Source organism: Talpa occidentalis, unplaced genomic scaffold (genome assembly GCF_014898055.3).
Source record: "Talpa occidentalis isolate TD23 unplaced genomic scaffold, MPIMG_talOcc4v2.1, whole genome shotgun sequence".
In the NCBI taxonomy this organism is placed as follows: domain Eukaryota; kingdom Metazoa; phylum Chordata; class Mammalia; order Eulipotyphla; family Talpidae; genus Talpa; species Talpa occidentalis.
Window position 1 is genome coordinate 130,525,188 of NW_026555331.1, and position 17,756 is coordinate 130,542,943.

General features: G+C 36.9%; 1 protein-coding gene across 2 annotated transcripts in view; it reads right to left on the reverse strand.

Moving 5' to 3' along the window:
• CTTNBP2 (cortactin binding protein 2) overlaps positions 1-17,756 on the reverse strand; it is a 131,250-nt gene that overhangs the window by 99,057 nt on the left and 14,437 nt on the right. The window lies entirely within an intron of this gene.

Sequence of the window (17,756 nt, forward strand, 5' to 3'; positions counted from 1 at the left end):
GCAGAGCAGGTGAATAAAAGAAATGATACAACTGCCAACCAGCATGAAGAGTCAATAAGAGGAAATGATCTTGCATATAAATGAGATGGGTCAGCAAGGTTGGGTGGGTTTTCTCCAGCTTGTACAAACCTATTGGTGTGAGTACAAGGAAGGAAGAGAGTAAAGTTATCTACAGGTATACATCAGGTTTTGCCAAGTGAGCAGGGCAAACGGAAGGAATTGGAAGTATCTGCCAAGGAGAAATTGCAACTATTGTTCATGTGACCTAAATGACAATAAATAAAAGCTACACAGGGGTTACAAACCACAATATTGAGTATCTAGTGACATGTTCACAATAAGGAGAAAATGATCAGGGTCCATTAGTTACCACCTGGTGTGTAATTTCATTTTGAGAGATACACTAAGTCCTTGCTGTCACAAAGGTTCTTGGAAACTGGGACTTTAAGTGAAATGACAAAACCAGGTCACTAAATAAACTTCATTTAACATTGGCTATGTTTTTTTTTTCTTCTCATCAACATTGTAACAAAACAGCATCAGTCAAAAATCTGTGTATTTATTATGTATGTTTATTAATGCTGAGAAACTATATTTGAGTGATGAAAAAGTTTCTCTTTTTGTGCCTTTCAAAGACATTCTATAAAAAAATTAATTGTCTTAAAAGGGGGGAATACATGCTACTTTAGATAGGATAGTTGACATAATTACAAGGAATTTTAAATTTTAAAATTTAAATCACAGGTATTATTGTGTATGCAGGGGTCACCCTAACACCCAAACAGGTTCTACCAACACACATTAGATGACACAGAATTTTAATAGCAAATGCATTTGATTGGGTTGTGCGTCTGTGTGGAAGGCTTTCCAAGCTGAAACATGTCTGCAAGATTCCCTTAGGAAAGGCGCTTTTCAACCCATAAGCATCAAGATGCTATAAGGGATGTCATCTTTGGCTCGCTAAGCATCTTTTTTACTCACTGATACCTGTGTGGTTTCTGCTGTTAAATATTTTGAGTGTCATCTTTGCCCATAGCTAACAGAAAAACAGTTGAGTATGTAAAGAATTAAGTTTTAGTTCTTTGCCCATATGAAATATAGTATACTCAAAAGGCTATAACTTATGACTACTAGAAACACTGATATTTAAAATGCTTGCTAAAAATGGAGATTATATAACTATGTTGAATAATTTGGTTACAATTATGTTATGATGGTAAGATTATAGGTTCATATTAAGTCAGTAATTTAAAAGTGAAATGACATTTTCATCAAGAAAAAGTAGTTTAACTTTCTGGACTATACATGGCACTAAAATTTAGTAGGAAGGAAAACAGAACCATGGAGAAAGCTACATAGGTCCCACATATCTTATACAATTTTTTTTAAATGAGATGTGACTTTTAAAACAATCACAACGTTATCTACGTAGTTTAGACAAAGGTGAATGAAGAGCAATCTGAGTAGTCTACTGAGCAAATGGCTATATTTTACAAAGTTGATACAAGCTTTCATTTGTCACAAATTTTTGCTCCATTATTATTGCTATATGGTAATTACGGTAATCTTCACTCGCTTAAAAATATATCAAGATTAAAAAGTAAACTCCTTCAACAATGACCTTTTTCCTTAACCTGATATGTTTTCTCACTACTTTCAAATACTCTCATTTTATTTGGGGAAGCCTTACTTGCTGTGAAGCCAAAATGGTGGTGAATGTTTACAAGAAGTCTACTTGGTTAGTTACAATTTAAAAACAAACTATCAGCTTAGTACCACAGAAAGTCACAACTAAATCCTATAAAAATCAATATACAACTCCCTGGCAAGGAGACCCAAAGAACAAAATTTTAGATTACAGTGTTACCAAAGTGTTGTAACATTTTAAACCACTTGCAGTGCCAGAAAACAAGGTGGCACAAACTAGTTTTCAAAGCCTGAAGAGTAGAATAAGGGGAGTTGAAAAGTCCAAAATCAACCACATGGAAAACTGATAAGCTTTCAAACTGATGAACTTCCAAACCGAAGTAAGTTGATCAGATTTAACAGTTAGCAAAATGATTGCAGTGCACCGGGAAAATGTATGTCAACTAACTACAAAAGACACTCATAAATTTGTAACAAAAAATATTTGTATTATAGGCAGCCATCATACACTGAGGAAAAATGTTATAAATCAAAATTATCTGATATCAACTCTTGCTTTCTTTTGGAAACCTCAATGTAACTGTTCATGTCTTTATTCCATGTTCAACATTTTATAGTTCTGGCTTTGCCTAACCATATTTGAATACAGATGATATACTTGTTTAGTCTGAAAAAAGGCAAACATAAACTGATTAAACAGGAACCATTAATAATGAGATCATACTGGCAAATGGTTTGAAAGTTGCACAGCCCAACTGTTTGTTTAGAAGATCTACTGAATGTCAGACCATCAGTGAGCCATGCTTTTAAACTCACATTGGGATGCCCATCTCTTACCACCCCCCATCCCCTTCACATCCACTGCAACTTCTTCACCTAAGTATTCTCCTTCTCGCTGTGTTCACAGTTTGCACAGTCACCCACTTAAACCCAGCAGCCACATTTTCAATGGATCCTGTTGAGAACAAAGCCAGATTTCATTACCCAGTACCTCTAATTTGAAAAGACACAAACATTTTAGATCTCAGTACAACAACCTTGCCATTCCTGAGGAAGTAACTGCCACAGCTTCTTCCCATGTGAACATACAGATAATTTGCCCTGTTCCTGTTTTATTTTCGCTCTCAGGAAGCTCAGTCTCAACCTTTGCTTCAACTCAAAGGTTCAATTTCTTTTTTATGTGCTGGGTCTCAGTTAAGGTTTCATTTGAAGACAAAGTCTTATGACTATATTCTATCCTAGTCCTTAATCTTGGATGTCTATGTATTTTTGCGGTTTTCTTTCTTTTTTTTTTTTTTTTTTTTTTTGGTCTTGTAAGCCACCTCAAATCCTCTGTGGAACAAGCAGGGGTGTAAGTAATGAAAACAATTATAACACAATATCAGCTTATTGCACAGGGATTTTAATGTCTTAGAATTTATGTTCTGTTTTAATCTGACAATTCAAGTAAGCTTCTTTAAGTGCTATTTCCATAGGCTTCTTTGAGACTGTGTCTGCGCTGAGGCATTTGGTAATGGCTTTTGGAGGTGTCCTGAGACCATCTTTTTCTCATCAAAGTCTCTTTACAACTTAAACCAGCATCAGCCACCAATTTGCTGGCCTTTCTGCTTACTGAGCAGAATGCCTTTCCAGCTTCTAGAGACTTTAATCAGCACCAAGAATTTTAAGTACACCCTGATGCTGTGTTATATAAAACACACCTACTTTGCAATGACTGACCATCCCTCAGAATCAGAGTTCTCAAACTTGAGTAGGCACCAGAATCAACTGGAGGATTCATAATGACAGATACTTTGCTCCACCCCAGAGTTGGTATGGGGTCCCTGGGGGAGTCATCTAAGACTCTGCCTTTCTAATCAGTTCCTCGGTGATACTACTACTAGTGGTCTAGAAACCACACTGAAAATGCCTCAGGTCATTCCATTTACCTGCTTAAAAACCTTCAGGGACTCTGTCTTAACATATTAAGCACAAAGATGCTTCAGTGTGGCATTCAAATCTCCTTGAAGGAGCAGTTTCTATCACTCCATCAGTCTGCAAGCCTATGCCCCAGGCCCACTTACCTCAATGTGTCCAGAGCGCACACAGATTCTATGCTTGCTATCTTTCTGACTAAAATCTACTTCTTGTTACTCTAGTCATCAATATATTCATTCTTCAAATGATACTAGGAATGCCACCTCTTTGCAGAAGCCATACATGATTCATCATTTTAGAGCTCTTCTCTGTTCTAACCTGCCTTGCTTCATAGTTAGCAATTACTGCAGTTTTCTCCACTACATTAGGTAGGTGAGTGGTGAAGAAGGCAGATTTGGAATTACAAAGGTCTGAGTCCAAGTTTTGGCTCCTCACCTATCAGTTGTGACACAGAACACATCACTTAACCAAAGTGACTCTGTCATTCAGATTTTACAAAACTGATAGGTTCTATTTCCTATCTCTTAGGAAGCTCACTGATGGACAGCAGCTTTACTTTGGGACCCTGATGCAGTGTTACATAAAACATACCTACATTACAATGACTGACCATCCCTCAAAAGTAGAGTTCTCAAATTGACTAGGCACCAGAATCACCTGGAGGATTCATGATGACAGATACTTTGCTCTTCTATCAGCTGTGTGACACAGAACACAGCACATAACCAAAGTGACTTTGTCATCAGGATTTTACAGAACTGACAGGTTCTATTTCCTATCTCTTAGGATGCTCACTGATGGACACCAGCTTTACTTTGGGACAAGTAAGTAAGCTGCCCACAGGGAGGAACCCAGGTCCCCAGTCCATAATCCCCACCGACTTCCCAGCAGTCAGCCAGCACAGGAGGGAGTCATCTTAAAAACAGAGCTTCCAACATCTTCATTGCCTCTCTCCCGCTGTCACGTGATATGCAGATGGTATGCTGACCCCACCAAACCCAGCCTAAATGGCATATTTGTGAGCAAAATAACTACTGCTGTTGAGGCCATTAAGTCTTAGAGTGGTTGGTAACAGGCAATATTGCATCATTTCTCCCTTCTGGCATTGGGAATCACAGGTTAGGACCATAAAGATGTTCATCACAAGATTTACACACTTTTGGAGTGAAAATTCTCCCAGGGGATCTCTTCTTGTGAGCAAACACAGAGCTCCCTGAGAAAGAATTCACTTAAATGCAAGAGAAAAACAAGCTTAGCTCTCACCTGCCTAACCCTCCAGAGTTATGGCAGAACACTAAGGAAGCAAGGCCTTAATAAATATAAGTAGAGCTCAGAAACAACTATAAAGTCAATAGTGTAAATAGTCATGCCATTTTGTAATCTCAGAATGCTAAATAGAGGAAAATAACATCACTTTGAAAAATATGAAATCCATTGGGCCAACATTTGCATGTAAGGAAAGACTAGGAGACAGCACAGCAACTGATACACAAAAAGAAACAACTTTTGGAAGGAGCTGCACAAAACTGAGAGACACAAAAATAAGTAGGGAAGGAACCAGAAAACAATTATTTTCCTTTTATAAAATATATTAAAAATAGTATATGCTACATAATTAGTGTGCTTATTTTGACTATGTTTACATGGTCCTCCACAGTGGGTCTTAGAAAAGTGTCAGTTACGGTGCATAACCTTAGTGTCCAGTACTTTCCTTTTGCTGCCTTATCACAAATGGTACTTGTTAAATGGTCAGTCTCTTTCCCTAGACAGTAAGTCCCAACAGTACAGGGACTGTCCAGTTTATACTCTCTCCCCAGTGCCCAGCAAAGCAGGTATGTTATACGAGAACACACTCAATAAATATATTAACGTTCAGTGATTATTAATAAGTATGTGTTATCTAAGTATGAACTCAATGGGGGCAAAAACACAAAAGTCTTAAGAGGGAAAGTTTATACTGTGGCACTGACCGGGTACAGCTTCAGAAATAACTGGTTGCTGTCACAAGTTAGGAAATGATACATAGAAGCTCGAGGAGTTATTTTTATTCACAATCTTCTTTCCATCTATTCAAGTCCTTCCCATATTCCCTCACCTATATTTAGAGTCATCACCCAGAATTTAGTTTTCTAGAACCCATGCTTTCATAAAAGTTCATTGAAACTGCTCTCTTCTGTCAATCTACTTCCAAGTGGTTAACAATCTCCCTTAAACACATTTTAAAATCATATCCTTTCCCACCTTAGAGCCCACAGTGAATCTCAGTTGTCAACTGTTTGAAATTTAAACTCATTAAGAATTAAATCCACTGAAAATCCTATTAAGGATTTCTAAAATTCTTTCACTGTCTTACATACCATCCCTCCAAAGGAAACTCACATCTTATTACCATGCCCCTAACAGGCATAAAAATTCATGGAATTTTTATGTAGCCATGCAGAGATGATATTAAGGTTTCTTTGCAATTACATCAGTGAGATTTCATTATTTTGTGAAGACATTCCAGAAGGAAGCTCATTGCAATGTTCAGAGTGTCTACCAAAGAGTTCTCTTAAACATTGAAAGGAATTATTTAGCAGTTTATTTAAAATTACCTGACAAGGGGTTAATATCCTATATAAAGAATTCAACAACAGGGTCTCCCCGATGGCACAGTGGGTTAAGCACAGCGCTGTGAAGCTGTTCGCCACAGCCTCTGCTGTGTGGGTTCAATCACGGCTGGCTGGCGAGAATCCCGCATGGCGTGGCAGACCTCTCCTGTCACGCCCGCTGCTCCCCTCAGCAGTGTGTTTCTGTTATGTGCCTGTTCTGCTCCCTGTTTTGTCTCTGGTGAATCCTCTCACCCTCCCCTGCCTCTGGCCTGTACCCCAGCTCTTGTATAAAAATAAACCTTAAAAAAAAAAAAAGAATTCAACAACAACAACAAAAAAAAAACAATCTGATTAAAAAGTGGGCAGAGAATCTAAATAGACACTTTGCCAAAGAGGACACACAGATGGTCAATAGGCACATCCATCCTCCTAACCCCTTATTATTGGGAAATGCAAACCAAAACAGTAAGATATCACTAAACAATGGTAAGAATGGCTAGTATCCATAAGACAAGAAACAAGTGTTGGAGAGGATGTGGAGAGACAGGAACCCTTTGTACAAACAATGGGAATGTAAGCTGGTATAGCCAGTATGGAAAGCAATGTGGAGTGGCCTCAGAAAACTAAAAACAGAAATTCCACATGCTTCAGTTATCTCACTTCTGGGTATTACCAGAAAAATTCAAAACCACTAACTTGAAGAGATATATACACTCCCATGTTTGTTGCAGCATTATTTACATTCCATTATTTACAACAGTCATGAAATAGAAACAACCAAGTGTCCAGTGATAATTGACTGGAAAATGTATAATGGAATACTACTCAGTTATAAAGAAGGATGAAATCCTGCAATTTGCAGCAACATGCATAAAACTAGAGGGTATTTATTCTTAGGAATATTAGTTAGATGGGAAGGACAAACATGATTTTACTCATGTGGTATACAGAGATCAAACAATGAACTAAAAAATCAAAAATAAACTTTTAGACCAATTAGTGGTTACCAGAAGGGAAGGGAAAAAGGAGTGAGCAAATTGGGTAAAAATGGTCAGTTATATGATGAAAGATAAACTTGGACTTCTAGTGGTATCTTAATATAGTATAGGCATGTTGATTTTTAATAAAGCATACCTGAAATCTGTTTTAATATAGTAAGTTACTTTAATAAAAGTAAAAATTTTAAAAGAACCTATTCAATTTTTTTGATTCAGACTTTGTAAAAGGTAACCTGATCCTTCTAACAAGTTCAATAATACATCTGTATTTTAATATACTAATTATTAAGAATATTGAACACTCCATTGATAGTGAACTGATCACTACCCCAGCTACATAATCCACCTTTACAAATTCCCTGCAACACTTACTGATTGGAGAAAAACATCAACGGATTACAGAACTTGAGGAAATCAGCACAACAGCCTTTCATGGAAATTAAACTGAATTCCTATTTAATCACTCAGTTTACCACCTGCCATTTTCTCAGATACAAATTAAAAGAGAAAAGCAAGTTCATCAAAAACAAATAAAAAAAAATGAAATGTAGCTACAAAAGACTGACTTAATAATGACTGAAACATGGGAAGCTGATTAGGCCAGTTCCTTATTGAATCCTTAGGGTAAACCTGGAACATCCACACATGTTTCAGCATGTTCTCATCCAGAAGATGCTGTCCTAATTATAGAAAAGTACAAACTTCTCTGTACTTGGCATGCTAATTAGTGAGGGAAAAATCCATTAAGAAACCAATGATGCTTTTCTACATTATCATAATTGCCATTCAATATGATCTCAGAAGTCTTGAAGGAGTTACTTCTGTTTATAATTGCCTGCAGCCAATTGGGAGAGAAAATATGAATGATTTAAGATAGAAGACTGTGCAGCAAATAATTTCTGTGTAGCTTCCATTTCTGTGCAGCTTGTGATACTTACAATTGATTACAGGTGTGTGGGAAATGTTCCAGGAATTCACAGCATTTAAAGAAAAATAAACAATCCATGAATGACAACTTCCAGCTCTAGAAAAATTCTTAGTTTCACTGACATTGTGTTTGAAGTCGAGGTATAGTAAGAAGCCATGGTTAGGGGTCAAAGAGAAAATAGCTTATTTATTCTGAGTTTGCTTCCTCATTCCTAAGCCGGGGTACTGTCATGATCTCAGGGGATTTCATAGTGGTGACAGGAGATAATGCATGCGAAGTGCCTGGTACATAACAAATACTCAACATTGTTAAATCCTATTTCATCTCCATGTTCTGCTCAAACTTTAGCCTACTGGAAATAGCAGCAAACCTTGGGATGCCTGCAAAGCATGAGCCAAATAGAAGCAATGCCTGTTTCCTCTATTTTAGTTTGTGTGCTGCCTAATCCACAATCATGGGGTAGAGGAAAAAGGCTGTAGGAAAAAAATTATCTCAGTTTAGTTTAGTTTAAAATGATTGAACTCTCCCTCTGTCCTTCACATTCAGAGGGTTGCAAACAGAGGTGGCTGCAAACAGAATTATTGATGTAAAGTTTAAAATGTCAGCAAAATGCAAAGACATTCACATAGTAAAAAATACACTACCTAAATATGGAGACATGGGATAAAGACTGGCAAGCTGATGTTTATAATAATTCACAGGTGTAGCCTTTATCATGCCATTTCTATACACTCAAAAAGCCATTTTTAAAAATAATTAACTATACATATTGTATTATACCCAAGACGTCGAAACATTTCCTAAGTTTCTAAGTCCTCTTTCATGGAGGAGGAGTAGTTTTATTTCAGAAAACCCTGGTGTCTGGACAGCACCTGATGAGTCACTTCTTTTTCTCTCCAAGTCACTTTCACAACTGGGTACTCAGTTGCACAGCGCCAGGCACGCCATGGAGACAATACTGTTACCAGCCCTGCCCAGCCCATGATCCTCCAAACTGACTTCACATCACTGCTTATTTTCCCACCTGCCTTAGGCTTACAGTGAGGATAAATTAATAGAGTACATTAGCTTGAGTTTCCAACTGGCAATTCTGACTTAAGGATTGGATTCTACCCTCAGGAGTAAGCCAATGCCTACTTGATGAGTCAGGAAGCAGATGACCAAGATCTGTCTTGCAGCTTTCAAAATTTGAGAAGGAGACAGTTCAAGGGGAAATCTTTCTACCAAGACAAATTTAAATTCAGACGCAAATATTTACTCAAGCACCTACTATGTGCCAGACCTTGGGGGAAGTGCTGTAGCCTATTATCTTGTTTACCTTACAATTCAAGCAAGTCTATGACTATACATTAAGGACAGAGAGATGTGGCATTAAGGCATCCACCCATCCTCAGTCATGTAGGGACTCAAAGGTTGCAAAGTCCAGACATCAGTACATACATAGCCCTTCCCCTTTAATTTGGGAGGGGGGTCTCAGCCTAAAAATTAATGCCCAGGCTTGAATATACAAAACCAAGTCTGATGAATTTTATGGATAAGCTAAAGCTTCCCAAGTGTTTATTTACTATCTGCAATATTTTAACCATTCAAACCTAATGCTTACTTCGCTGAGCATGATCCCTTCCAGCTCCATCCATGTTGCTGCAAATTGCCTGAGTTTATCTTTTCTTGATTGCTGAGTAATATTCCATTGTATGTAAGTACATCTTCTTGATCCAGTCATCTATTTTTGGGCATTTGGATTGTTTCCATAGCTTAGCTATTGTAAATAGTGCTGCTATAAACATAGGGGTGCAGGTGCCCTTTTGAATTAAAGAAAAAAAAATACCAGATGATCTCACTCATAGCAGGAATTTAGAAAACCTAAATAAGGGACCAGGAAAAAAGACTAATTATAATAAAGAAAAAAATCAAAACCAACAAGTAACTATAAACCAGAGACACACTACGGGGGGGGGGGGGCGGTCAGGAGGAGAAGAGGGTTTAGGGCCAAAATAAGGGGGGGTGGGAATTGTATGGGGACTATAACCAAAATGAAAATGCATACATTGTGCAAAAATGAAAAATGATGTAAGAATTATATAAAATATTAAAATAAATTTAAAACTAATGCTTATAAGAGACAACTCCACTGTGATGCAGGTAAGGTGTTGAACTCCAAGAGGCTTTGAGCATGGTCTGTTTTCCACAGAATTTCATGAGAAGGATTCAGGGCTATTGGAGAGTTTGTCAGTCCTGGCCTTTTATTATTGCAGAGGGTAATTACGTGAACATAAGCCTCGCAATGTTTCACTTAATATAAGGCAACATGATGTATTAGGTCAGAACAAATTCAGATACTGTTGAAATATATTTTACAACTCACCAGGTTACTTTTAGGATGATGTGAAGCTGTGTTCTGCTACTTTATGTGGAAAAATGTAATAGGAATTTGATTTTATAACAGATATGCTTTAGAAATATATAGTAATCCTAATTTCGGAAACAGGCTTTGAACAATAAAATTTATTTCATTTAAAAATCTAAATGGCGCTAAGGTGAAATGAATTGGAAAAACTGTATCTGAAGATAGAATTTTGCCTTAAAAATGTCTAGAAACATCTTAGTCTTATTTTAGGTGCACAACATGTTAACTAAAAACTTAGCAGTTTGAAGAGAATCACTGTTCAGTACTAAGAGAAAAATAATGAGGAAGCCTATTTTTTCATGCCCTTTCTAAGGGCAATTAATTATGGTATATGAGACATTCACTTTTCTAGACAAACACAGTGAGTCTTCTCTCACTCCAGTTCTCTGGCAAATCTTTGTCTGCCTAGTAGCTAGAGTAATCTTTGTTTATTTCTTCCCCTAAAAATGGTGATAGATTCTAAAATTTTGCATTAAATACATTAAATCATTTACAATGTTTAATGCAAAAAAGAAAATGCAATGTAATTGTGAAATTAGAGTGATATTTAAAAAAAATGCAAATCAAGTCACAGGCACCTCAAGCTTCAACACTGCAATGTCTACCCACCTGGGGAAGATTAAATCCAACCTTCCCAAGGCCTTCACCTTCTAGCATAGTCTGCCCCAGCCTCATGTTCCACCCAATCTTGTGCCATTCTCTCTTGCTCTCTGACCTCCTACAGTTCCTCAAAATTGCCAACTTCCTCTCCCAGGGCCTTTGCATATGTTTTCCCCTTTGCCTGTAGATTTCTAACTGGGTTCTCAGTATCCTAGAGAAGCCATTTCTGACTCTATCTTTGAATAAATGGCTACATGGATCCCTTCACTATGTTTAAGTACCAGGTTTAGGTACCTTTTCAAATCTAGGACATATATATTTCCTTTCTATTTCATTTGTTCAACTACTCAGATAAAAGTAGAAACCTACATTTTTCCTTCCAAAATAAACAGCACCAAAGAGATGGCAAAATTTTGAGAGCACTGCTTTAGAGCCTTGTTTCCTCTTCTAATCAATATTCAGAATTAATCACAAATGTGACAAAGGAAAATCCCACAAGAACCCATGACTTATAGTTGAGCTACTGAGTACTGAGCTGGTTAAATGGTTATCGGAATGCCACAAAGGAACACCCTATATTTTCAGAACAGAAGGAACTGTTACTTGAACTGACAGTCCCCAAAATTATAATAATCAAAGTGCACAAAAATATATTCCTGGTTTCATCCCATCTGTAATGCTGAATCTAACCTGTACCCAGTATGGATCAAATGGTGCATCACCGAGCTGGAAAAGCTTTCTGCCTCACAGACATCTGATCATTTATTAATAATATTCAGTAATAAAATATTGCTCAAGTGACTTTATTGCTTATTAAATGAGTTGGAAATGGAAAAACACTTTGCTTTCATGGCATTATCACCTTCATTTCCTGATACCTAAAAAGGCATTATTTTGCCTGGCGTTCTATTTTTTTTTTTCCTTCACTAATAGTAAATGTTCTTTAGGGAAAATAAAATTTCTCAGAGGACACAGCATTTATATTTCCTGTGTTTGTCCTACTGAACAAAATATAACATTATTTAAAAACTCATCAGTTCTTTTTATCTTTACAAAAACTGGTTTGCTTGCAGAAACATCACATCTGGTCAACTGTCCTCTTCCTTTCTCTAGACATGGAACAAAGGCTTTATCTCAGCAGACAGGGAAGGAAACAATTTCTGTTTTCACCAATTCAGCTCTGTTCAGCAAATTAATTCATTCATTAATTAAAATTAGCAGCACAAAAAAAGGGTACGTTTTGGTCAACTGCTTGTAACCATAGGAGAATTCTGAAATACAAAAGACAGCATGTCTTACTTAGCTGAAACCAGAATGTTATTCTTTTATCATTATCCAGCAGACATGTCCTATGAGGAAAACTCTCCCAATATTCTGGTGCATATCAGTAGATGCTTATAGAACTAGAGTGGAAGCAAAATGCTATTTAATAATAATGCTTTCATTTATTTTACTAGAGTGCCTTTGTTCTATATAAAGACTCCAGCACTGAGCCATATAACCATTGAGGTTTTTTAATTTATAAAATAAAGCATTCAAGTTCTGCCTAAGAAACCATAATGCAATTAAAAAAAAAAGTGGTATGTTTTGAAAGAGTCATGACATTTGTTAAGTGGGCATTTTTGGATTAAGTTTTAGCTTTGAGGGTAAAATATTTCATAAGAAAATCATTGTATCCTAAGAAAATGTATTTGACTCATTAACTTCCTCACATTTATTTTAGCAAATATGGTTTTTAGCATGGCATTTCCTTGACAAGCATTACTTTCTCAAGTAGGGGCTATTGTGCACCCCAATGGGAGATCTTTTTGACTATCACAAATAGAGAGGGGCATCTTTTGAGTAGTCAGAGGTCAGGAATGCAACTAAGATCCTACAGTGAACAAGACAATAATAAATATCTGATCCTGAACACCAATAGTGCTGAGACTGATAAAAACTGCTTTAAATAGGCAAAACCATTAAAAACATGTTTTAAAATGAGTTTCAAATCCAATGAACTGGTCAGGCTTTCAGAAAGATCCCTCTGGGCAAAATCTGAACATACTGATTCAGTCTGAGAAAAGTAAAAACATGGGCCCAAATGACACTACCCAGAACAATTAATTTTTACGTCTATAAAATCAAGATATACAGTTTTCTAAATGGAAACAATTTTGGCCTAGTAATAACCCTCCACTTACTCGCACTTCCAACTATCAACTTTTGTGGCCTGGTAGACAGCCACATTCAATATTTAGAGAGGAAAGAAGGAGGGGAAGGATCTATTGTCTTGTTCCACACTCCAGGCCATCATATAAGTTAAAAACAAGGGACTACATTAGGTTATTCAGGGTCCTCACTGTCTCTATGGGTTAACAGGTAACAACGCGCCAGCTCCATCCCCAGTCTCCCTGACAGCCAGTGTGTGCTGCCCAGAGGCTGCTTGGCTTGTCCCTCATGTTGTATCTTGCCCCCTTTTCACAGGTTAGGGTGTGCAGTGGCACTGACTCAGCTTCAGCTCTGAAAATTGAGGCTAATCCGAGGAGCAGTGCAAGATAGGTATTATCTGGGTTGCCGAGTAACTGCTGGCTGAGGGCTACCACTCCGATGCATATGAAAAATAAACAATATATTTTGGGTCTGCCTGTTACAGTTGTTTGCAGAAGGCAATTCAATAACTTAATTTCCCCCTACCCAAACAAGTACTATAAATGCCTAGATTATACAGCCATTCCATACTGACTATAGAAAGAAATGCCACGTCTGCAATACCAGTGATTCTTGTGTGTCTAATCTAAAAGAGAAAGAAGGTATAAAAGAAACTTGGAAGTTAATTGCTCAAGGAATTCATTGTTTCAGTGACATTTGTGTAAACTTATGTTAACAATAGCAGGCTAAACCCTTTAAATGTAGGCTAAAGTACATGATTTTGACTTAGAATTTTATAATTATGGCATTTTCATCTTCTCACTTTTGTCTCCCTTTGACTAAGACACTCATTTTAAAAAGACTAGTAGCAAGAAGGAAAAGGCAGTGAATGCCAGAAGATTCCACAAACTAAGCAGTTAGCACTGAATCAATGCTATCTGGGTAAGCTGTATATTCAATTTTTGGACATTCAATTCAGTTCAATTCAAAGGCTCGGAATCTATCTTAATTTTCAGAAAATATAGCTGCTTCTCTCTGAGCATTCTCTATTAAACTTCAAAATAGTTTCCTCTAGACTCTATTTGACATATATTTAATATAAATTGTTTATATATATATGAGCAGTATAAGTTGTTTATTAAACAACTTTTAATTTTTTTTTTATTTTTTTTAAAGATTTATTTATTTATACATGCACTGGGTACAGTCAGAAGCGAGGGAGGGTGAGAGAATTCACCAGAGCCAGAGCAGGGAACAGAACAGGCACACTGACGAAATACACTGCTGAGGGGAGCAATGGGTGGCAGGAGAGGTCTGTGTGCCATGTGGGACCCTTGCTGGAGGCTGGGGATCGAGCCGGCGCTGCAGAGGTTGCGGGCAGCTTCGCAACCCAGCACTCAACCGCTGTGCCACCGGGGAGGCCCAACTTTTAAATTTTTAGTATGATAAAAAGCTTTAAAAATCTCCAAATACACCAAGTCCATGCATGCCACATTTGTGACCTACTTTCTACAAATGAACAAATGAAAATCACTGAGAAAAAATATTTCTTATGCAATCCAATTAAATATATTTTAGTTAGGCAGCTTTAGCCAATTCAGATTTTCCATCAATATCACTATCCTTAAAACATAATTTCCCCCCCAAAAAATTAGTGTCTTAAACATTACATCTATCATAAAGCCATGCACCATTTATGTTGGAAAATATTTTTACCTTAAAACATAAAAATAGTGAAAGCACCATGATTTATAATATAATTTCCTAACATCCTTTTCCCAAAATCATATTTTTAGATTATTCTAAAATATCTAATACCTTTAATTCAATGACCTATGTAATTTTTCATGACGAAAATCAAGTGTCAGGATAACATGATATAAAAAAGTAAAATAACATGGTCTGAAATATCTTTTCTTTATAATTTTTTTTTTAATGTTGGATTTTTCTTTTTGCATAAAAGAACTGGGTTATGGGCCAGAGGTGTGGGGAGTGAGAGGATTCACCGGAGATAGAGTAGGGAGGAAAACAGGCAGATTTACTGAAATACACAGTTAATGGGAGCAGTGGGTGAGACAGGAGAGGTCTGCTGCGCCATAAGTGGGTTAGCTCCTTGGCTGGGGTTCGAACTCAGGTCACAGTGATGATAGCGGTGAGACTTAACCTTTAGGCCACCAAGTAAGCCCTGAAATATCTTTTTAAAGTTTCTAAAATTCTAAAGAATTTGATTATCACAGAATAGAATCATTTCTAAATTTTAATGAAGTTTAGGATATAAAGTAGATATCTTTACATCTGGAAAAAAATCATAATTTGTATATTATGTTTAGCATAATTACTATATTCAGAAAAATATTACTTTTTACTTTTAAGAAAATATACTTCTGTTCCTTAAAAAGAAAAATGTGTTTCTGTTCCAACTGAATAGCAACATACTGATTACTATGTTGGGCAGATTTTGAAATAAAATGTTTCAATCCCCCCACTGCCAAATTTCATGGGGCATAAACCAGTCACTAAATTGTATCTCCTATTAAAGGAAAATTCAACTAAATGATCCATCTGGAATCAGGGAAATATTTGACTAGTTTCACTAGTCCAGTGAATGTCCCCAAGAGTTAGTCAATCAGTAAATCACCACTGTGAGTCTATGACAACTATGACAGGTATGTGGCATGAAAACTTACTCTTAAAACACAATCATCTAAAAATCAATCGGTCACAACTCTCAAATTTCAAAAATGACAAAAAGCTCTGAGAACCTCCAAAGAGACCAAGTTTGTGCATGCCAAGGGCCTGAGACAAGTCACAATCTGGGCTTCCTTTTTTGTTTGCTTATTTTAATGTATAAACAAAGGACTCTGCTCTCAGCCAGTGGTTCTCCAGAGGGGCAGTCCCCTAGGCAGTGTAGTTTGGAAAGAGGGAGAGCATTTTCAGTTTTCACAATGACTGGTACTTGGGGTTAGAACTAAGACTTTGTTACACATGGAGGAACTGCCCCAAGTCTCCAAATTTCAAATGTCCCTCCATTGATTCCTTTCCTAAGAACCTTCAATAGGACTGAGCTGAGAGGGTAATTCCTTTTAACATATAAACATGTTTTAGTTCAGTTTTAACACACACTGAATTTTTCAGGGATTCACCTCCATTACATTGTGTACATTTGTTTGGAACTTCACTGACAATCATTTCACCATTTCGGAAAAATCACCTGAGTTGCAGCAAATCTCTTCCTGTATCTGAGTCAAAGCTATAATCAGAATTCTTCTATAATGACATCCATGGTGAGACTATAAGTAGGTGCAAATAGCCACCTACTTTAGCATGTCTCCCGCTATAGTAACGTCTGAGCATTTACACATTGAAAATGCATAGTATTTTATTATCAGTTATTTTCCTCTTTATATCACAACTAAGGCAAGGTCTTGGTTATTTTTAACATCATCTAGTAAAACATGCACTGATCCATGAATTACACTGTTAAGATAGTGAAGGGTAATGCAAAATATTCCAAGAAAATGAAATGCTACATCTGACCAGGATGCAGGCGGCTGACTTTCAGAATGTCGCATTAAGCTCCTTGGAATTCCAACACTCCTTGATTTTATGAAAAGCATTCAGTTTAACAAGTCCTGATTATTTGCAAATCTTTACCTCTCCTCTTATGTTTAAAGATATTGCAATTAAGTTAAAAAGAAAAATACATGATTGCTATAAGCAGTATCTTTTACAAAACCAGGTTGTTAAAAGCTCAAATGTGTGTGAGCAGTAGAAATTGTCATTGTGATGCCTTTACAGATGAACAGAAAAATACCTAAGGTAGAACTACAGCCCACATATCTATTGGGTCTCAAGAGACTATGCACTTGCACCTTCCTTGGGGGTGAGGGTCACAATTGTTGGGGATACACTGCCTTAGCATTTCTCTCACCAACTTCTTTCAAGGAAATATACATTGACAAGCAATACAAATGGTCTAAATGAGGAACAGGAAGAACACTCTCACAAGCACTTTGGGCACATGCCTGCTTATCGAAGCTTGTCAATCAAGACACACCACCTTCAACTCAACAATGGTTTGCAGATGGCAGAACCACACTCCAATTTCTTCTGAGGCTATCATTTTCTCCCATCAAATTGATGGAATAATCACTGTCTCCACTTTATCAACCTCCAGGTGGTAAAAGGTACTGAAGTCATTATTTCTGGAACTTTACCCTTCCTACACACCTGGATTTTCAGCCTGGTCACCTTCCCTACTATGGCTGACCATCGACCCACATGTCCAATTGGGGACACAACTTTTAGATACCCCACAGATTTTCATATAGTAAAATAAAATCCTTATGACAAAGCTTGAGGAAATATTCCCTACTATATCAAATAATATTACATATTTCCTATATAATAAGTAGATTCCTTTTGACCAAAAATCAGCAAACACTTCATTAAATACACAGTATTAAATATAAAAGAGGAAAAAAACCTAAGTTTGACTCACATACCACAACAAGTACAAGATTGGGAACAATTTGAAA